This window comes from Neovison vison, chromosome 2 (genome assembly GCF_020171115.1).
Source record: "Neovison vison isolate M4711 chromosome 2, ASM_NN_V1, whole genome shotgun sequence".
In the NCBI taxonomy this organism is placed as follows: Eukaryota; Metazoa; Chordata; class Mammalia; order Carnivora; family Mustelidae; genus Neogale; species Neogale vison.
Genome location: NC_058092.1, coordinates 106,081,039 through 106,102,749, shown reverse-complemented (window position 1 = coordinate 106,102,749; position 21,711 = coordinate 106,081,039). Strand labels below are relative to the sequence as shown.

The 21,711-nt window shown below is 43.6% G+C and overlaps 5 non-coding genes and 1 pseudogene across 5 annotated transcripts; 1 reads left to right on the top strand and 5 right to left on the bottom strand.

Moving 5' to 3' along the window:
* The first annotated feature begins 3,237 nt into the window (after positions 1–3,237).
* TRNAN-GUU lies at positions 3,238–3,311 on the top strand. Its single transcript has one exon. It is a non-coding gene; the product is annotated as a tRNA-Asn (tRNA).
* Positions 3,312–6,798: 3,487 nt separating this feature from the next.
* On the bottom strand, positions 6,799–8,257 carry LOC122898822 (annotated as a pseudogene).
* Positions 8,258–16,640: 8,383 nt separating this feature from the next.
* On the bottom strand, positions 16,641–16,713 carry TRNAK-CUU. The gene has a single exon. It is a non-coding gene; the product is annotated as a tRNA-Lys (tRNA).
* Positions 16,714–17,692: 979 nt separating this feature from the next.
* On the bottom strand, positions 17,693–17,764 carry TRNAH-GUG. The gene has a single exon. It is a non-coding gene; the product is annotated as a tRNA-His (tRNA).
* A 749-nt stretch (positions 17,765–18,513) lies between these two features.
* Positions 18,514–18,585, bottom strand: TRNAG-UCC. The gene has a single exon. It is a non-coding gene; the product is annotated as a tRNA-Gly (tRNA).
* Positions 18,586–19,669: 1,084 nt separating this feature from the next.
* Positions 19,670–19,741, bottom strand: TRNAE-CUC. The gene has a single exon. It is a non-coding gene; the product is annotated as a tRNA-Glu (tRNA).
* Between the last annotated feature and the right edge of the window lie 1,970 nt (positions 19,742–21,711).

The following is a 21,711-nucleotide window of genomic DNA, read 5'->3' as shown; positions in this document are numbered from 1 at the left end:
GTGCTTTTCTCCTATTAATCTGTCATGTGTCAACTTAATTCTCAGGCCCATATGGAGTCCCTAAGACAGTAGAGGTAAAGTTTTGCCTTACCCACAGACTCTCCTAGGACTACAAAAGAGAGGATTAGCAAAAGGACAACTGTAAGGTTCCTGGTGCTGGTGGAAGGAACTTCATGTAGGCCTAGTAGGCCTAGTAGAAAATGCCAGAATTCTCAGAATCAGATAGTGGAAGAGGGAGAGGCTGCTTTGAAAGACAAAGGTTGGAGGGGAGGCCCAGAAAGACAAGCTGTCTTTAGTGGGGACCAGTCCCTAGAATGTATCTCCTTTCTCCTCTTCCCCAGTTTCATAGCTCTTAGTTCTGAGTCTTCTCCCCATTCTCTTCCCCAGCCTCACGCCTGGATGCATCGGGTCTTTTCTCCCAAGCATGCAAATTTCAAACCTTTTTTCTACAGAAGACTCCTTTTGTGGTCTGCTGAAACCTGCACATGCTTCTTGGAATAAGGCTTTTAAAGGTTTATTTATTTGGGTGGGTGGGGGGTAGAAGGTGCACATGCTTCTTAGAATAAAGCTTTTAAAGATTTATTTATGGGGGGGCAGAGGAGAAAGAATGTTAAGCAGACTTCAGGCTGAGCCCAGAGCCCCACACAGGGCTCAGTCTCAACCACCCTCCCAGGCTTAACCAACTGAGCCATCCAAGCATCCCAGGAATAAGACTTCTTAGTGCATAGAACAGAACATTTAAAATTACAGAGGAAATCAGTTACTTTCAAAACCAGTTGTCTTTGAGCCTTTTCTATAGTTTGGTAGCCGCAGAGGGAATGAGGTAGCCTCTGAGCTGGGCAGCTGAGCTTATGCAACCAAACCTCCCATGCCGCAACTCAAGACGATCCTACAGTTGGGGTGGTAAAGAATAAGAATCTTGGTTTGTGCCAGTCTCAGAGAAAGTGAAACTGGACATTTTTATTATTTACCATCCAAACTGGGGTGGGGGAGGTGGAGGGGGGAAAGAAGTGGTTCTGGGAGCCGGGATCCAAGGGGAAGGGACGGCGCGCCCCCTCGTGGCTACCTCGGGGATCCACACGGCACTGGCCACGGACGTTACCCAATCGGTAGACAGCCAAATAAAATTCACTGGGCGCTGGGCGATGCTCAGTACCCTAAAATTAGAGCGCTATGAACTGAGCTAGCAAGACGGGAGAAGTAGGTGCGCTTCTTTTTTCCCTAGCAGCTTGGAATCGTTGCTTAAATGTAATACCTGAGCCAAGACCTCAGCGTGTGGCTAATCTGGAAATAGGTTTGTAGAGAGTTTAATAGATTTCCTCCGGCCCACGGCTGATGGGCACTAAATCACAGTCCAGGCCTAGGATCTTCCAGCTTCTGAGTTCAAGGAGGGGCCAGCGTAGTGGATGAAAAGTGCTGCGTGGAGATGGGGTCCGGCTGAGGGAGCAATGCCAGCCCCCGCCCCGGGCCTTATAGAAGGGCCTCTCTCGGTGCTAGTTTCCGTCCATATTGAACCCCAGACTTCCATGGAAAGGATCTCCAGGATAAAAGGATTTTCAGTCCATCCCAAGGGGTCCCACCGAGGCTTACCACAGATTCTCACCTCCTTAATTAACCCTGTTACTGGAATTTTCCAATCGTCCACGAGGGGGCGCTTTCCCCCAATTTCTTTAGGCTCAGGTGAAAGTTGACGTGACGCCAAGTGCATTTTTCTGTGCCCAAGCCCCGCCTGTTCTCCGCCCCTTCTTGGGGGGCTGTTGGGAAAGTAAATTGAGACTCAAAGGAACGCACATATTAATAAATAGTATATTGTTAGCTACGTTTATAAAGAAAAAAACGTGAGTGCATGCTTGGAAGTAGCCCTCAAATGGCTACAAAGCTACAAAGCTGTAGGGAACTTTCAGCTCTATTTATGTGGGATTAAAGCTACAGGGGTCATCGTCCGACTCAGTACAAGCATTCTTACTTTACTCCAGTAATAATAAATTCGCTCAGACACACCTTTCTTTAGAATTCTTCACCAGCCTCTCCTCCGGTTGTCTTTTGAGTGTGCACCTCCTGGAAGTACAGACTTCACCATTGTCCACATTCCTCTGCAGGGCTCAGGGGCGCGGAGGAGCGCACAGCCGGTTTCGGGCGGGGGGCGAGGGGTTGGGGCCCGGCCGATTCCCCCCAAGGGTGCGGTTTGCAGCCATGAACAGGGACTGTGGACCCCCCAGCAGCTCTGGTGCCCGCGTTTGGGAGGTCGCCAGGTCCAAAGGGTGATATCTCATGGCGCTGCCGTCTGTAAACCAGGCATTTAAAGGAGGAAAACTGTTTTTCAGAGCTGAGAGCACCAACCGCACACAAGAGACGGCAAGTGGCGGGTGATCGAAATTAAGGAAAATCGGCCTTTTGTTCAGAGGCTGAGTGCTCGCGTCCTGTCCCCCGCCCCTCACCAGGCTGCCCACGCCCCCTCTCTGCTTCTCTTGTCCAGTTTCCTGGGTTCAACCCTCGACACCCCGGCCCCGGACCGCCGAAGCCATACTAGGCTGCTGCGTGGCGGTTCAGGGTGGGGACTCAGGTCCATCCTAGGGCGCACGAGTCCAAAGTCGGAATTTTCGACGCATTCTCGATCAGCTCTGGGAACCAAAGCTCGTCCGCTTCGGAGAAACCTTTGCTGTCTTCCCTCTCCCGAGCCCCTCGTAGGACTCAAATGCCCACACTGCAGTTCTTGGCTCCCCTGGGCCCCCACGGCAGAATGGATCTGTCACCAGCCATTTAGGGAGTGCCTACCAGGGCCCGGCCCGGCTCGGGGGCACCCGCTGCATCGCTAGCCACGCCCGTCCGGCCCCGTTGAGTCTACCCTTGCAGCGAGCTGGGGCCTTGGGGGTAGCGCCCAGCTCACGCGCGTCGGCCTGATCTTGCGGGGACTCCCTGGGAGCGCCCGGAAGAAATCGGAGTTAACAATGGGAAGGTGGATGACTTCAGCCCGAGAGGCTGCGGGCCACTTCTGGAGCCAGGCGGCGATGAGGCTGCGAGGAGCAGGCGGAGGGGTGGTGGGTCCGGCGTTGGGCTCTCCGAGTCCCCGGGTGTCTGGCCCGGTGTCGATGTTCACACGTGCCCAGTGAGACAACCGGTGGCCTCAGTGTCTCCCGCCCTTCCGGTTTCCGGAGTGAAAGAATGAGATGTCCCCAGCCAGAGGTTGGAAAGCAATTTCTGAGATCAGGAAATGAGTTGAGGCAGGAGAGTTTCCGTGTCTCTGTGGCGCAATCGGTTAGCGCGTTCGGCTGTTAACCGAAAGGTTGGTGGTTCGATCCCACCCAGGGACGGTCTCTTTTCCCAGCAACTTGGGAACCTTAGGTTACTTGCTAGTGAATTTATTTATCCTCCGAGTCTTCTGAACTTCTGTCCACTTTAAATCAGACTCCGAAATACCTGCCCGAAGACCCAAGTTGCATCAAAGTGCCTAGAAGAAGGAATTTTTCAGCAAAGGTATTTCTTTCAGTAGTCCGCGTCTGGGCCTTTCTTTATCCCAGAGGCACTGCAGAGAGCCTCACTTCCCAAAACTGGGTTTTTACAACTGCACATCCTGGAAACTAGAAAATCCTAAGAATTGAGAACAACAAAACCTGTCTTCACTCGCGGTGAAGCCTCTAGTTATGGGTGCAATTGTGGTTCTTCCACCATGTGGCTTGAACAAATCACGAATTTTCTGTGCCTCGATTTCTTTGTCTATAAGAGGGGGCGAATAAGAGTACTTCCTTCATGGATTAATTTAAATTTTTATGAGATGCGCATATAAACCATTTGACCACTTAAGTTTAATTAAAACTTTTGAGTGGCATCTCGTCACCATTTCTGTTATTTACCTCATCTTCTTAAACAAATGGCTATCTTTCCATGGATGGGTTATTGTTTTGTGATTTGCTTGTTTGTTTATTTTTTGGTAATTTATTTTTATTTATTTACTGATTTTTCGATGGATTAGTGTATAGACAAACATGCCTTAATTGTTGGACGTGACATTGATTCTAATGTTTACTGTTGCAAATGCTTGTTCAAAGAACATCCTTATACAAATATTCTTATCACTTATGCATGGATTTCCCTAAAAGAGATTGCTGGAAGTGGACTTTCCTAATCAAAGTATTTGTCATTCCTAATTTTGCTAATTCCTGACTAATGGCCCTCCAAAGAAGTTGTACCTAGTCATACTGCCACATTCTAAGAGGGCACCCTTTTCTTGGCAGCCCAAACTGACATTTACCAGCAGTACAAATCCATCACTTTTGCTTGGGGAATGTTATTCCTTGTTGGTCTCACACATTACTGTGACTTGTCCATGAGGAGCTGGTGCTCCCTCAGTCTCCTTTGTTCTCTTGATCCCCTGGGGATCCTGGGGAAGTAGTTCACAGGGTTGGATTCATAGGACAGTAGAAGTCCGGTTCCCAATGTTCCTGTGGCAGAGAACCCAGTCTTCTGCTTCTTGAAGAAGAGCCAAGAACTCACCTGTCAGAGTGGGACCTTCCTGGGTGGTCCTGAGCCAAAATAAAACTTCGTAAGGAGAGAATTTTAAAATTTTCCTCAAATTGGGGCGCCTGGGTGGCTCAGTGGATTAGGCCACTGCCTTCGGCTCAGGTCATGATCTCAAGGTCTTGAGATCGAGTCCCGCATCGGGCTCTCTGCTCAGCGGGGAGCCTGCTGCTTCTCTCTCTCTCTCTGCCTGCCTCTCTGCCTACTTGTGATCTCTCTCTGTCAAATAAATAAAATCTTTAAAAAAAATTTTTTTTTCCTCAAATTAAGACTTCAGATGTTGGATATTTTTAAATGTTTTCTTATGGCAGCAAGAGGAGAGACTGCCTTCTCAGAACTTTCTTTGGGGAAACTTCGTAATGGTGTCCATTCTGCTGATCTTATGGAATTGCTCCCTTGGTGCTAGTACTGCTGGAATACCACACCATACATTCCCTGCGTGGGGCCCGGGAATCCTGAGCTGGGAAGTTCCCAAAACCCACCTAATCCTCAGCAGGGCTGGCCTTGGGAGAGCCTCAGAAAATGTGCCACAAAAGCTTTGGGAGGTCACCGCATCTCTGTTCAGCACCTTGACTTTAATTCTTTAAATCAGTGATTGGCTATTTCCATCTCTGAAAACAAATATTGTTAATTCTTCATTTTCTAGTTTTAGGTACTTCATCTTCTGTCTACTCCCTCTACAATTTACCACTGTGTGTGTACATGCACACACACACACTTTCCCACTTCCTTAGCTTCCCAACTGTGATGATTAATTTGATGTTTCAGCTTGGGCAGGCCATGGGACCCAGATAATTTGGTCAAACATCATCTAGATGTTCTTGTGAGGGTATTTTATAGATAAGATTAATATGTAAATCAGTAGACTTTGTGTAAAACAGATTACTCTCCATAATGAGCAAGGGGATCATCTAAACAATTGAAGGCCTGAGGGGGAAAAAATCAAGGTTCCCCCAAGGAGGGAGGAATTCTGCCTCCAGATCCTGCCTCAAGGTTAGAACTACAATATCAACTCTTTCCTGGGTCTCCAGCCTACTGGCATATCTTGAAGATTTTGGATTCACCAGCCTCCACAATCATGTGAGCTAATTCCTTAAAATAAAAGCTTTTCTTTCTCTCTCAATAGATAAATATTTTATATACACACATATTTATGTCCTAGGTATGTATATAAATACATCTTCTGTTGGTTCTACTTCTCCAGAGAACTTTTTTTTATTTTTTATTTATTGATTTTTTTTTAAGATTTTACTTATTTATTTGACAGAGATCACAAGTAGGCAGAGAGACAGGCAGAGAGAGAGGGGGAAGCAGGCTCCCCGCTGAGCAGAGAGCCCAATGTGGGGCTCGATCCCAGGACCCTGGGATCATGACACAAGCCAAAGGCAGAGGCTTTAACTCACTGAGCCACCCAGGAGCCCCTCCAGAGAACTCTTAATACATCGATATACTCATATCATAATTTTGATAAGATCAGTGATTATTATTTTAAATATATATAAACTGTTAATAGACAAGCCATGTAATATGATCAAAAAATTTTTTTAAAAGATTTTATTTATGTATTTGACAGACAGAGATCACAAGTAGGCAGAGAGGCAGGCAGAGAGAGAGAGAGGGGAAAGCAGGCTCACCGTGGAGCAGAGAGCCCGATACAGGGCTAAGTCCCAGGACCCCGGCATCATGACCTGAGCTGAAGGCAGAGACTTTAACCCACTGAGCCACCCAGGCACCCCTAATGTGATCAGTTTTGTGTAACATGTTCTCCTGGCATTAACAGTTACCTTAGTTTTCCATGCAATCATTACTAAATCATAACTGGTTTCTTTGCAGTACTGTAAATCTCCCCTTGACACATTGAAACACACGTTTTGTTTTCTTTCTTTCTTTTTTTTTTTTTTTAAGATTTTATTTATTCATTTGACAGACAAAGATCACAAGTAGGCAGAAGGGCAGGCAGAGAGAGGAAGGGAAGCAGGCTCCCCACTGAGCAGAGAGCCAGATTCGGGGCTCGAATCCAGGACCCTGAGATCATGACCTGAGCCAAAGGCAGAGGCTTTAACCCGCTGAGCCACCCAGGTGCCCCTTAAACCTTTTTCAAGAACTCTCTCCTGGCACATTCCCATCTCCTCCAGTCTAGACCACTTGACCTACAGGCCTTCCCTACTGCTGTCATCATCATACCTCTCTTTACCATTATCTTGGGGTTTCCATTGCCTCTTTTATTAGGTCATCTTCTTCCTTCCTTCCTGGTTTTTTTGTTTGTTTGTTTTTTGTTTTTTGTTTTTGAAAAGTTAAAAATTTCTTAATTTTTTATTCCTGGTACCACTACCACAATTTACAGGGCAATATACCTGATGTAATGAAAAGAAAAAGAAAAAGCTACAACAGATAAAAGACCTCAGGAATGTACATCTAATTGACACTACATTGCATTAATCAATAGCCGCACTTTTTGCAAACTGTGGCTATGACAGTCCTGAACAAGAAGGGTTTCCTGTTTAAGCTGCAGTAACTCTTCTGACTATGGATCATCGTTCCTTCTGTGGCAGATTTTTACAGTTCCTCTAATGCATTTGGGACGACTGTCTCAAAGTAACCTGCAGCTTTCCCGACAACTCCTCGCTCGCTCTCCTGCTAAGAACTGTAGCCCTTTTCTTCTGAAAAATTTTTAGAACCTTCTGCTACCAAAGCCACCACTTCTACCACCAGAGCCATAACCACCACCATAGGGACTGCCGGAGCTTCTTCTACCAAAACTGCCCTCCTTCATGGGTCCATAATTTGATTGCTGTTGTCCACTATAATTTCCAAAATCATTATAGTGCCCACCACCACCATAGTTACCACCTCCAAAATATCCTCCTTCATTGTAACCGTCATACCCACCACCACTACCTCCATACCCACCTCCTTGGTTTCCATATCCTGGTCCACCACCACCATAGCCTCCTCTCCTACTGTAACCAGGACCACCGCCATAGTTGCCACCATCACCTCCAAATCCATTATATCCACCATCACCTCCTCCGTAACTACCTCTGCTGCCACCACCACCACCACCATAGCCTCCTCTTCCACCAAAGTTTCCACCATGGCCAAAGTTACCACCACCTCCAAAGTTTCCTCCACGACCCATGAAGTTGCCAGATCCACCTCCACGACCTCTTTGTGATCCAGCAGACTGCATTTCTTGTTTAGAAAGGGCCTTTCTCACTTCACAATTATGCCCATTAATAGTGTGGTATTTCTGAACAACAATTTTATCAACTGTATCATGATCATCAAAAGTTACCAAAGCAAATCCTCTCTTTTTTCCACTCTGCCTGTCTAATATAACTTCTATGGTTTCAATCTTGCCATACTTTTCAAAGTAGTCTCTCAAATTATACTCTTCTGTATCTTCTTTAATACCACCAACAAAAATTTTCTTCACTGTTAGATGGGCACCAGGCTTTACAGAATCCTCTCTAGAAACAGCTCTCTTTGGTGCCACTACACGCCCATCAACCTTGTGTGGTCAGGCACACATTGCTGCATCCACCTCTTCAACGCAAGAGTAAGTCACAAAACCAAAACCCCTGGAACGTTTTGTTTGGGGGTCTCTCATCACCACACAATCTGTAAGTGTACCCCATTTTTCAAAATGTTCTCTTAAACTATCATCTGTAGTTTCAAAGCTCAAACCACCAATAAACGGTTTTCTCCACTGCTCTGGTTCCTTTGGATCATGGCCCTCCATTTTGAGACCGGACTCACCTCTTCCAACTCGAGTTCAATATGGGACCAAGAGGAAGAGATCCTTCCTTCCTGTTAATGGTGTATATCCTCCAATAACTTCTGTAGAGAATTGCTTAAAGAACTAAACTCTTTGAGACCCTGCATGTCTGGAAATGTCTATTAGATCCATATCCACTAATAGATATTTTTACTAAAGAGAGAATTTTAGGTTGAAATCACTTTCCCTCAGATTTTTCAAAGCACTGCTTCATTGTTTCCTATTTCCTAGAGTTGCTGTTAGGGAAGGAAAAACAGCTCTTCATTGCTGTCAGCTTAGAGCCAGCCTGACTGAAACACCTGGGCTGTGATGTACTCCTTTAGTTAAAACTAAAAAATTTCCCAGAACACCAGCATCAGACGAAACCACTCTCTAATCATGATAAAACAAAAGAAGGAGGAAAAGAAGAACTACTACATGATTGTCTGAAGGCAGAGGAACATCAAGGATGCTTGACATCCCCTGAACTGAGAAGGCACTTTGAGATGGGGAAACAAATGAGAGAAGCAGTTGACAGAGGGTTTTTATATTGGGTAACTTACTGGCGGGAAGGATTGGACCATGCAGATTCTCCACAAAAATCCAGACCTTAACTCATAAATCGTGTGAGGAGGTAGGACCTGAGGAAGAGCATAACAGTGATATCTAAGTGTACACGCAAATGTGATTAATAGCTAATTATTAACAGACCCATCTGTGCACCAGGAGGCCAAAACCACGTTACTGAAGTTTATATCTTAATGGACCTGCTGGAGGCTATACAGAACTCTTGGTGCTCTTGTTTCCTCTGTGATCACAAGACACGTACAGTAATCTGTGGGGGCGGGGGCAGCTTCTGAAGAACATAACACTAGAATGAACACCAAGCAGACAAGTCAAAATGCTGGCCAAAAATGGGGTCAGTGTGGCAAGCATTCCTACAATGATCGTGTTTGAGCATGAACAGAACGCAGTCCAAACCACAACAAATGACCAACTAATAGTAACTGTTGCTTCTTCACCAATTTCACATTTGACTCTGTTCCACTCCTCCCACTTTTGGAATAAAAAGTACTAAGATTTCCAAAGGTAGAACTGCCCCATAGTTACCCACAATGTATGTTGTCTCTTTTGTTGCGAGAAGCCACAAATCCAACTTTGTTTGAACAAATCCAGGTTTGTTCCTGATGGTTATACACTGGAGCCCATTGACACTGTAGAGAAGGCAGATGCCATTCTTTTTTTCTTTTTTTTTTAATTTATTTTTAATTTATTTTATTTATTTTTTATTTGCATAACAGTATTCATTATTTTTTCACCACACCCAGTGCTCCATGCAATCCGTGCCCTCTCTAATACCCACCACCTGGTACCCCAACTCCCACCCCTCCGCCAATTCAAACCCCTCAGATTGTTTTTTAGAGTTTTCCATGTCTCTCATGGTTCACCTCCCCTTCCAATTACCCCAACTCCCTTCTCCTCTCTAACTCCCCATGTCCTCCATGCTATTTGTTATGCTCCACAAATAAGTGAAACCATATGATAACTGACTCTCTCTGCTTGACTTACTTCACTCAGCATAATCTCTTCCAGTCCCGTCCATGTTGCTACAAAAGTTGGGTATTCATGCTTTCTGATGGAGGCATAATACTCTACAGTGTATATGGACCACATCTTCCTTATCCATTCATCCGTTGAAGGGCATCTTGGTTCTTTCCACAGTTTGGCGACCGTGGCCTTTGCTGCTATTAACATTGGGGTACAGATGACCCTTCTTTTCACTACATCTGTATCTTTGGGGTAAATACCCAGGAGTGAAATTGCAGGGTCATAGGGAAGTTCTATTTTTAATTTCTTGAGGGATCTCCACACTGTTCTCCAAAGAGGCTGCACCAACTTGCATTCCCACCAACAGTGTAAGAGGGTTCCCCTTTATCCACATCCCCTCCAACACATGTTGTTTCCTGTCTTGTTAATTTTGGCCGTTCTAACTGGTGTAAGGTGATATCTCAATGTGGTTTTAATTTGAATCTCCCTGATGGCTAGTGATGATGAACATTTTTTCATGTGCCTGATAGCCATTTGTATGTCTTCATTGGAGAAGTCTCTGTCATATCTTCCACCCATTTTTTGATATGCTTGTCTGTTCTGTGTGTGTTGAGTTTGAGGAGTTCATTATAGATCCTGGATATCAACCTTTTGTCTGTACTGTCATTTGCAAATATCTTCTCCCATTCCGTGGGTTGCCTCTTTGTTTTTTTGACTGTTTCCTTTGCTGTGCAGAAGCTTTTGATTTTGATGAAGTCCCAAAAGTTTATTTTCGCTTTTGTTTCCTTTGCCTTTGGAGACATATCTTGAAAGAAGTTGCTGTGGCTGATATCGAAGAGATTACTGCCTATGTTCTCCTCTAGGATGCTGATGGATTCCTGTCTCACGTTGAGGTCTTTTACCCATTTTGAGTTGATCTTTGTGTACGGTGTAAGAGAATGGTCGAGTTTCATTCTTCTACATATAGCTGCCCAGTTTTCCCAGCACCATTTATTGAAGAGACTGTCTTTTTTCCACTGTATATTTTTTCCTGCTTTGTCGAAGATTATTTGCCCATAGAGTTGAGGGTCCATATCTGGGCTCTCTACTCTGTCCACTGGTCTATGTGTCTGTTTTTATGCCAGTACCATGCTGTCGTGGTGATCACAGCTTTGTAGTAAAGCTTGAAATTAGGTAGCGTGATGCCCCCAGTTTTATTTGTTTTTCAACATTTCCTTAGCGATTTGGGTCTCTTCTGGTTCCATACAAATTTTTGGATTATTTGCTCCAGCTCTTTGAAGATACCGGTGGAATTTTGATCGGAATGGCATTAAAAGTATAGATTGCTCTAGGCAGTATAGACATTTTAACAATGTTTATTCTTCCGATCCAAGAGCATGGAATGGTCTTCATCTTTTTGTGTCTTCTTCAGTTTCTTTCATGAGTGTTCTGTAGTTCCTCGAATACAGATGCTTTACCTCTTTGGTTAGGTTTATTCCCAGGTATCTTATGGTTCTTGGTGCTATAGTAAATGGAATTGATTCTCTAATTTCCCTTTCTGTATTTTTCATTGTTAGTGTATAAGAAAGCCACTGATTTCTGTACAGTGACTTTGTATCCTGCCACGTTGCCGAATTGCTGTATGAGTTCTAGTAGTTTGGGGGGTGGAGTCTTTTGGGTTTTCCATGTAAAGAATCATGTCATCTGCGAAGAGAGAGAGTTTGACTTCTTCATTGCCAATTTGGATACCTTTTATTTCTCTTGTCTGCTTGCTGTTGCTAGGACTTTTAATACTATGTTGAACACGAGTGGTGAAAGTGGGCATCCTTGTCTTGGTCCTGATCTCAACGGGAAGGCCGCAAGCTTATTCCCATTGAGGGTGATATTTGCTGTGGGTCTTTCATAGATAGATTTGATGAGGTTCAGGAATGTTCCCTCTATCCCTATACTTTGAAGCGTTTTAATCAGGAACGGATGCTGGATTTTGTCAAATGCTTTTTCTGCATTGATTGAGAGGACCATGTGGTTCTTCTCTCTTCTCATATTAATTTGTTCTATCACATTGATTGATTTGCGAATATTGAACCATCCTTGTAGCCCAGGGATGAATCCCACCTGGTCATGGTGGATAATCTTTTGAATGTGCTGTTGGATCCTGTTTGCTAGGATCTTGTTGAGAATCTTAGCATCCATATTCATCAGTGATATTGGTCTGAAATTCTCCTTTTTGGTAGGGTCTTTGCCTGGTTTGGGGATCAGGTAATGCTGGCTTCATAGAAGGAGTCTGGAAGTTTTCCTTCTGCTTCAATTTTTTGAAACAGCTTCAGGAGAATAGGTGTTATTTCTTCTTTGAAAGTTTGGTACAATTCCCCAGGGAATCCATCAGGTCCTGGGCTCTTGTTTTTTGGGAGGTTTTTGATCACCACTTCAATCTCATTACTAGATATCGGTCTATTCAAGTTGTCAATTTCTTCCTGGTTCAATTTTGGGAGTTTATAGTTTTCCAGGAATGCATCCATTTCATCTAGGTTGCTTAGCTTATTGGTATATAACTGTTGATAATAACTTCTGATGATTGTTTCTACTTCCTTGGTGTTAGTTGTGATCTCTCCCTTTTCATTCATAATTTAATGAATTTGGGCTTTCTCTCTTTTCTTTTGGATGAGTGTGGCCAATGGTTTATCGATCTTATTGATTCTTTCAAAAAACCAGCTTCTGGTTTCATTGATACGTTCTACTGTATCTCTGGTTTCTACCTCATTGATCTCAGCTCTAATCTTGATTATTTCCCTTCTTATGTGTGGAGTTGGTTTGATTTGTTGTTGATTCTCCAGTTCTTAAAGCTGTAGAGACAGCTGCTGTGTTCTGGATTTTTCCATTTTTTTGAGGGAGGCTTGGATGGCTATGTATTATTTCCCCATTAGGATTGCCTTTGCTGTATCCCATAGGTTTTGGACCGAAGTGTCTTCATTCTCATTGGTTTCCATGAATTGTTTCAGTTCTTCTTTGATCTCCTGGTTGATCCAAGCATTCTTAAGCAAGGTGGTCTTTAGCTTCCAGGTGTTTGAGTTCCTTCGGAACTTTTCCTTGTGATTGAGCTCCAGTTTCAAAGCATTGTGATATGAAAATATGCAGGGAATAATCTCAGTCTTTTGGTATCGGTTGAGTCCTGATTTGTGACCCAGTATTTGGTCTATTCTTGAGAAGGTTCCATGTGCACTTGAGAAGAATGAGTATTCCGTTGTTTTAGGGTGGAATGTTCTGTATATATCTATGAGGTCCATCTGGTCCAGTGTGTCATTCAGTGCTCTTGTTTCTTTATTGATTTTGGCAGATGCCATTCTAATTCTTGGTTGTTGACATTAAACTGTTGTCTCACTCCCCTTCCCAAAAGCTTTCAGGATCTCCTCTTTGTCCTTACTGTTTTGAAGCTAATCTATTTTTACCCACTCTACTGGGCACTTAATGGACCCTTTCAGTGGAGGAGTTTGGATTTCTTGTGTATCACTCCAGAGATGTTTATGTATATATAAGTAAAAGTGTCTATCTCTTGGAACCACCATTACCACTTTGATACAAATGATTGCACATTATAAGACTGTTCCTTTGGAATCTTCACTTGATCTATGTCTCAGTGAATTTAAGTTAGCTTTTGCTGTATAACAAACCATCCCAAACTTACTGACTTAAAATAAGAATAATTTATTATTTTTTAGGGCTTCTGTGAGTTGGAAGTTTTTCTCTTCCGGGCCAGCTCATTTGGGGCTGGTTGGTGTAGGATGGTTCAGTCACCTGTCTGGGGCACAGCTGAATTGACTAGAAGACCTGGATGGATCTTCTTCTCCTTGTGATCTGTCCAGCAGACCAGCTTGAGGGTCTTCAGATTATGGCCTCAGGATTCCAAGTGCAGCAAAAGGAGGTTAAGCCCCGATGTGCATTTTTCAAGCCTGCGCTTTTCCTCAGGTTTGCTAAGGCACCAACATTGGCCAAAGCAAGTCACAGAGCCAGTCCTAGATAACAGACCAGTGGACAAATAAGTTCCACATCCTGATGGGAGGAGCTGCAAAATATACCATTTCTTTTCAGTCAAACCATATTGGAATATCAGGAGCTTCCTCATTCTTTTTACAGCTGGCTGAACCGTATTTCATTGTATAGTTGTATATTTAGTTACCCACCCCCAAATGGTGGAAATTTAGAGAGGTTTCCAGTCTTAATCACTTAATGAAAAATGCTCTATGAATAACCTTGAATATGTTTAATTTCACATGTGTGGGGGTAATGGGATAAATTTCTAAGTGTGGATTTTAAAAAGTAAATAAAAAGTTTAATTATTGATAGATATTGTTAAAAGGGCACCCTACAGAACTTGGACCAACTCACCCTTTCATATTTAACCTCTCCAACATGCTAAACTTTAAAAAATTACAGCATTTCTTATAGGTCAAAAGTGTTAACTCAGTGTTGTTTCAAATTGCATTGCTTTTGTTAATAGCAGCCTTGAATGTTGACTATCTTTCCTTATGAGCAATAGAAATGTGTATTTTCTATTCTTTATATGTTTGCTCTTTGGGGAGGGTTGTTGACTTATTTCTTGTTGGTTTGTAGTTTGTAAATATTAGGGAAATTAGCCCTTTGTATATATGTGTGTTCTGTGAATGTAGGTGTTGGGTTTGTTATCAAGGGGTTTCAGCTGTTTGGGGGTGTGAGTTCACAATTAGGGCAGTGAGGAGAAATTAAAATGGAGGATTTTTACCACAATGTGAATTGCAAATATTTTCTCAAATTTGTTGTGTTTGGACTTGACTTAGCCAGATATCACTTGATTCACGTAGTCATATTCATTGATACTTTCTCTCACGACTTGAGAGTTTATGTTGTAGAACACCTTTTTTCACATACACACCGAGATAATAATTGTTTCCTATTTCCACAAGAACTTTTATGTTCCTCTTTATTGTTATTTAAATCTTTGATTGATTTAGAATTTACCCTTATGTAAAGATCATGGTATTCACTGACCATTATTTTTCCCTAGACACCTATTTATTCAAAACTGCTCATTAGAATTACTGGTTCAAGACCCTCCTTCTAATGTATTACATTTATTTATGTATTTTGGTATATATCCGGATTCTTGTGCCATTTATTACTGTTGACTCATGCATGATACCTTACTATCTTAATTACTATAATTTTTCATAGGATTGGTCCTTCCTATTGCTCTCTTTAAAAGAAAATTTCCTTGAAAAAGATCTTCCTCGAGTATTTCGTTTCTTTATTTTTGAGATTTTATTTAGTTATTTGATAAAGCCAGCAAGAGAGAGAACACAAGCAGGGGGAGCAGGAGAGGGAGAAGCAGGCTCCCCACCCAGCAGGGCCAGAAGTTGGGCTGGATCCCAGGACCCCAAGATCATGACCTGAGCCAAAAGCAGATGCTTAACAACCGAGTCACCCAGGCGCCCCTCCCTGAGTATTTCTGCTTGTTACTTTTCCATTTAAACTTTAAAATTATATTGTCCAGTTTGAATTCTAAAAAACATTTCGATATTCTTATGAAAACCATGTTAACTTCAGACAGCAAATTAAGGAGAGATGTTATCTTTGTGACATTGAGTCTCCCAGCCAAGAACATAATATATCTTGGTTGACAGGGAAGGAGGTCCTGATGCAGTGGTTCCTGAACTTGGCCATTTACCTAAATCACCTACAGAGCTTAAGTCACAGGTTTTTGGGCCAGCACATGGTTTCTGATTCCGCAGGTCTGACGTGGGGCTTGAGAATCTGTATATCTCACAAGTTTCCAGGTGAAGCTCATGTTTGTCCTGGCACTACACTTGAGAATAACTGGCCTAATGTATTGATCATCTCGGAGAGGGTTGGTGGGAGGCTGAAGCATATTTACAAACTTAACAACAAAAAAAGGACTGTTAAAGGATCCTTAGGGAAGGGAGGCGGACAACTTGCATGAGGAGTTAAGTGTCTTGGCCCTTGAGGAGAAGCCTCTAGACCTGTGCCAAACTTGGCTGCCACTCGCCTTGAAAAACAACTTAAGCCAGACCACCCATTCCAACACTGAAAGGAGACTCGGACGAGACAATTACAGAGCAAAAAGTTCAGGCTTTCCCCAGCAGAACCAAGTTCTCCATTGGATCAATAACTACCTCAAAACCGGTGGGCGCAGCGCAACAGGCCGCCCAGACCCCGCCCCACGCATCCGGCGGAGAGCCGCGTGGACTCCCCGCCTGCAAGCTCACGCCTGCGCCTCGCCCACGCCCCGCCCACGCCGGCGGCTCTTCAACAGTCCCTCCTCCGCCTCCCCAGATCCTTTTCGAGGGCACTCTCCTTTCCACCCCGCCTCCGGGATCTTAGTAAATGAGTTGTATTTTATAGCCGTTTGTGGCTGATGAACGCTTCAAAACCTGAAAAGTAAAAAACAGATGCTCCTTGGCACCTAGCGAAGAACATTTTAACTAGCTAAGAAGGTCCTTCAAAAAACCCCACCAAGCAGAGTAGAGTGTTTCCATCCGGTCCCTTCTGGTCCTAAGGCGTCTTCTCGGTGGAGCAGAGTCGTGATAGGGCGGAGGGGGCCCCCGCGGATCGGGACTCGGAGCTGTCACCTTCCCCCCGGGAGAAGCTCCTCCCGCCCCTCAGTTGGTAGGTCAGGGACCCAGGGTCCCCGGTTCGGATTAATTTGTGTTCAATTTGGAGCGAATAGAAGATGTTCTGGAAGTTGTTACCGAAGTTTAAAAACAAAAGCGGCCGCAGTGGCTAATTACAAATTTACAATTGTTGGTTGCCTAAGAAGATTTCATAGAAACTCAGGAGAAAAACATCTGCACGCCCAACGTGGGGCTCGAACCCACGACCCTGAGATTAAGAGTCTCATGCTCTACCGACTGAGCTAGCCGGGCGCTTGTGATACAGGCCTTCTCTTAGAGGTATAATTTCTTTCAAGAGACAGACTATATAGTCTAGATACACACTAGTGACAATGGAAGAGATCTTGGGATTGTGAACATAGTAGTAGCTTTTTACTACTACAACTGGCTCCGAGAGAGTGGCGGGGACTGCGTGGGGCCAGGCAGCCTTCCAGAGAACAGAGAATCTGGAGTCCTAAAACCTCCGTGTTTCCGCAAAGTCCGCATGGATCGGATCATTTTGTTAGCCCTGTGTCTGGCTTGCCGACTGCTGAGGAGGAGACTAAAGAGCGCGAGGGAACCCGGATGAGAGTCGCAAACAGCCGGGGGAGCAGGTAGGGGCCTGGGGGCTTGCCTGGGGGCTTGGTGCTCCAGCCCCTGCTTCCTTCTTTTCCTGAAGGCAGAGAGGCTTAATTCACTCAGCCATCCAGGCGCCCCATGTTTTCTTCTTTTCCTAAACCGTGACGACCACGGTGGTGGGAGGAAGCGTGGCTGAGGGACGTGTCACTGGGAGCACGAATTTGTTTTTAAATACTAAAATTTTGTGGCTTAAGTAAAAGACCCTATTTGTTACGTGTAAACGTCCTAGCGAGATTTCAAGTCAGATGGGAGTCAGAGCCCCAGGGGATTTCATTCCACTCTCCCAACTTTCATTTCTCCAATGTACGGTACAGGCGGTGAGTTCCAGAGTCAGAAGCAAAGGGTTCTCACCTTTGCAGCCTTGGTGGCAGCTCCGATACTCCCCAGACCGCCCTGAAGTGCGCGCGTGCCAGAGCCGCTTAGGTTGTTTGTTTTAGGGGGAGCGAGTGGGTTAAGGAGCTGAACAGAAACAATTCACCCAGTTTTTGAACAGCATTTCTGCGAGGAGCTTGGAACGAAGAGAGAATTAAGCTTTTTTCAAGCCCTTTAAAAGATTTTGTATATTAATTTTAAAAAAGAAGAAAAAAAAACAGGCCACCCCAGACACATTATATGCCGTGACTCGGATTCGAACCGAGGTTGCTGCGGCCACAACGCAGAGTACTAACCACTATACGATCACGGCGCGCCACCTGCCAGGCGACGTAACGTGCTTTTATTTTATGCCTTTTGGAATAGGAATGCGTACCCTACGCTGCCGTTTTATTCGCCCCGTTCAAGTGATCTGCAGCAATCAAAACACCAAACATTTCCACTCCACAGCCTCGAAGTCTTGACCCCTGAATCTGGTTCTGGGCTAAATCCCGCCTTCAGGCGCCAGCATCGCCCTTCGGCTGGGCAGCGGGCTGTGGCTGGGACCACCGCGGATCGCCCCTCCTCATGCCGCTTTTCCTTCCATTTCCAGCTTGTACCCTGGAATTGAGGTTTCTGTCCCTGGAGCGGTGGAGCCCGGATAGAAGCGGAGCTGGTCGAAGGCCCTCTTTTACGTTTCTTCTTGCTAGACACCGTTCCAAGTGACAGGGATCTCTCCGGGAACTGCGGGATTTGTACTGACGTCCTTACTCTGATTCCTCAGTAAACCAGAGCCGCATCTGAGGATTTAGAAAATCAAATCCGAGCAGCCTCTATTTCAGACCCTCCCCCCCCCAAAAAAATTCCCTAAAGACCCCAAAAGGATAGTTATATACTGGTGCGAGGCCAGCGTCCGAACCCAGCACACTGGCTTGGCTCGGCGTTGCAGCTACAAAAACCCCAGAGGGTCTCTTTTAAGATAGATTCACCACGGAGCAGAGAGTCTCAAAAACCTTTCCTTCCCTGGTAGTTTACTGAATTGAACTACTTAAAAGTTTCGGGGGAGAAAATTTAAAGGAATATTGCGTTGGCCGGGAATCGAACCCGGGTCAACTGCTTGGAAGGCAGCTATGCTCACCACTATACCACCAACGCAGACCCTTTGCTCTTTTGATTGTTTTCCCTATGAGGAGTAACTGTCTAGTTCTGGTCACACAATTCTTTATCCGTCATTCACATTAAGAGAGATTTCTAACACCCAGCCAGACAAGACAGCGCTCTGTGATTTCTCCTATGGTTATATTAAAAATTCTATGGTAGTTTCTTATTGATTCACAGGTTTTAAAAATCAGTTCTAATTTTTTCAATTGTGGTTTGAAGGAGGTGTCTCAAATCCAGTTAGGAAGTTAAGTCTCCCCTGATGGAGTTATTAGGCATTTCAGAGTACTTTCATAGGGCAGATGCATTAAGGTAAATACAATACGGTAGATTGTTTTTGGCGGCATTGTTTGTAGTAGCAAAGGATTAGAAATAACCTAACTGTCCATCGAAAAGAAGTTAGTTCAATTAATTATGGAATATCAATACAGTAGAATACTATGTGCCATAAGGAAGAATGAGGAAACTCTTCATGTCTAAACTTAATGTATAATCTAATATATTTCTAAAATACATTGTTAAGTAAAAAAGGCAAAGCGTGCCAAAAAACGTGTATAGATTGCTATCATTTGTGCAAGGAGGAGTATATTTAAATATATAAGTATGTGTGCATGTACTTGCGTTTGCATAAGATATGAAATGTAACATTGGTTGCCTTATTAGAGGGAAAATAGATGGCAGAGATAATTAAGTTTGTCAGTTATAGCCTTTGCATATTTGAATCCTAAACCATGTAAATAAATACACTGCCCTTTTCAAGAACTAAACTAAATTGAAAGAAAATATCATGTTAGTGAAGAGCGTTTATTTCCATTGACAAGTGTTGGAAATATATTAACTTTAAAAATAGCTGGAAATAAAATAGTATGAATAGCATAATTCCAATTGTTTTTTTTAAAACTGGACATCGGAGTTAATAGGTCGGAGAACAATTTTCACTTTGTATATCTCTGCACTTCCTGTATTTCAGCTTTGGCGAGTCGGGTAACTGACTAGGAGAAACAATGTTAATCATTAAAAGGAAAAAAAAATTATTAAAAGGATTCTGTGGAATAGTTAAAAAGAAAACTTAAAACGATCCTTCCCTGACCGGGAATCGAACCCGGGCCGCGGCGGTGAGAGCGCCGAATCCTAACCACTAGACCACCAGGGAGGTTAGGGAAGGCTCTTGATAGAAATTATATGATTCTAAGTGTATGTTTCTACCTAAATTCTGTATATCGTTCCGACTGCCTTGGGTTTTGAGATTTCTGAAAACTGGGCCTTTGTCAGGTGGAATGGACTCCTTCGCGTTTCTTTTTTGAAGTTAGTAAACCCGCGAAAGAACCCGGAAGCCTGGCTCCCAGAGCTGAGGGATGATCAGAAATGCACGATCACAGTCCCCAAGACCAGAGATAAGTAACAGGAGGAGACGGAGACAGAAAAGAAGCTCTCAGCTTCACGTAGTTGCCCTGATTTCCTGAACTGTGATCAGGAGAAAAATAACGACCTTTAGCTGGAGCTTTGCCCAGGTGAACAGAAACTTTTCCTTAAGAAATATAAAGGTCGTCGTGTGACCAACGCTTGGAGATCCTGATCCTATGGCAGCTTCTTTTCGTCTATGAACTTAGACCAAATTCTGCTGGCCAAAACAAATACTGCAGTCACGTGAAAGTCACTGGGCCTACCGGTCCTTGGTGGTCAGCAGAACCTGAGCTTAACTCTGGTGGGAGACTAAGAGAAAGGCAGAGGTATGGAGCTTTTCAATTTTTTAATATGAAGAAAGGAGAGTGGGAGTAAGAAGGAAAAAAGAAATGGGGTGCATGCTTCCACTAAAGGAACATTAAAAACCATACCCATCAGTGTATGCAAATTAACTTTTTTTGACTATATGAGAAAAAACAAATGTAACAAAATACTGACAATGAATCTACGTGAGGGGTAATTGAGTGCTCATTATTTTATTCTTTCGAGTTTTTTGTAAAAATTTTTGAAATAAAAAATTGAGAAAAACAAGAATGAAACAAAAGCCTCCACTCAGGCTTTTTTTTTTTTTTTTTTTTAATCAGAAGATCCCAATGTTACTAACCTTGACGAGTTCAAACCGAAATTTTTAAAAGCAGTCCCCCTCCGCATTAACATCAAAAAATACTTTCGATAATGAAAAAGTGAATTTAAATATTGAATCACTAATGATGTGTGCATATCAGCAGGGCTTAACAGAAGAATGGATGGTAGGACATGGGGAATTTGTGGGGTTTTATGTTCTTTTGCTTTGCTTTTAAAGTATCAATGTTAAAATATTGTTTAAGAAAAGTATACATCCTCCTGACTTCAATCTCCACCTTCCTGTGGGTTTAAATGCCAGAAATTTGTTACTAAATGCCAGATGGTTATTTTCACAAAAACCAGTAATCCCATTGTCACATGTCACCATGGAGATTAACAGAGGCCATTTCTTTTTATTCCAGCTCTGTTCCACTGAACAACAATCTGTACCCCAAGGATGGAAAAAAAGTAACTAACTTTCAGCATTTTGGAATTGTATACCAATTCCAAATTGGGGTGGGTAGGATAGTAGAATTTATTCCTCTATATCTATATAGTAGAATTTATTCCTCTATATCAGAGGAAATCAACCTTATATTTCAGTCAGTAACAGTCCATTGTCATCTTTTTTTTTGTCACCTGCTGGTAATTTTTGGCAACACATGAGAACCTAGGAAAGAAAGTACAAGCTCTGGGAGCTAGTCACCCTTCTCAACATCAAACTACCAGGAGAGGGGGCACCTGGGTGGCTCATTGGGTTAAAGCCTCTGCCTTTGGCTCAGGTCATGGTCCCAGGATCTCAGGGTCCCAGGGTCCTGGAATCGAGCCCCACATGGGGCTCTCTGCTCAGCAGGGTACCTGCTTCCTCCTTTCTCTCTCTCTGCCTACTTGTGATCTCTATCTGTCTAATAAATAAAAAATCTTAAACAAAACAAAACAGGAGAGGCCTCATCATTCAGGACAGGATTAAGCCTCCTCCTCTTCTGGCATCACACACCTAAGGGAAGATGGGGGAGGAGTGCAATTCCTTCACTTCACTCCATCTTCCATTTTCTTTTTTCCTTTTTCCATACATTTGTAGATCATACACCAGAC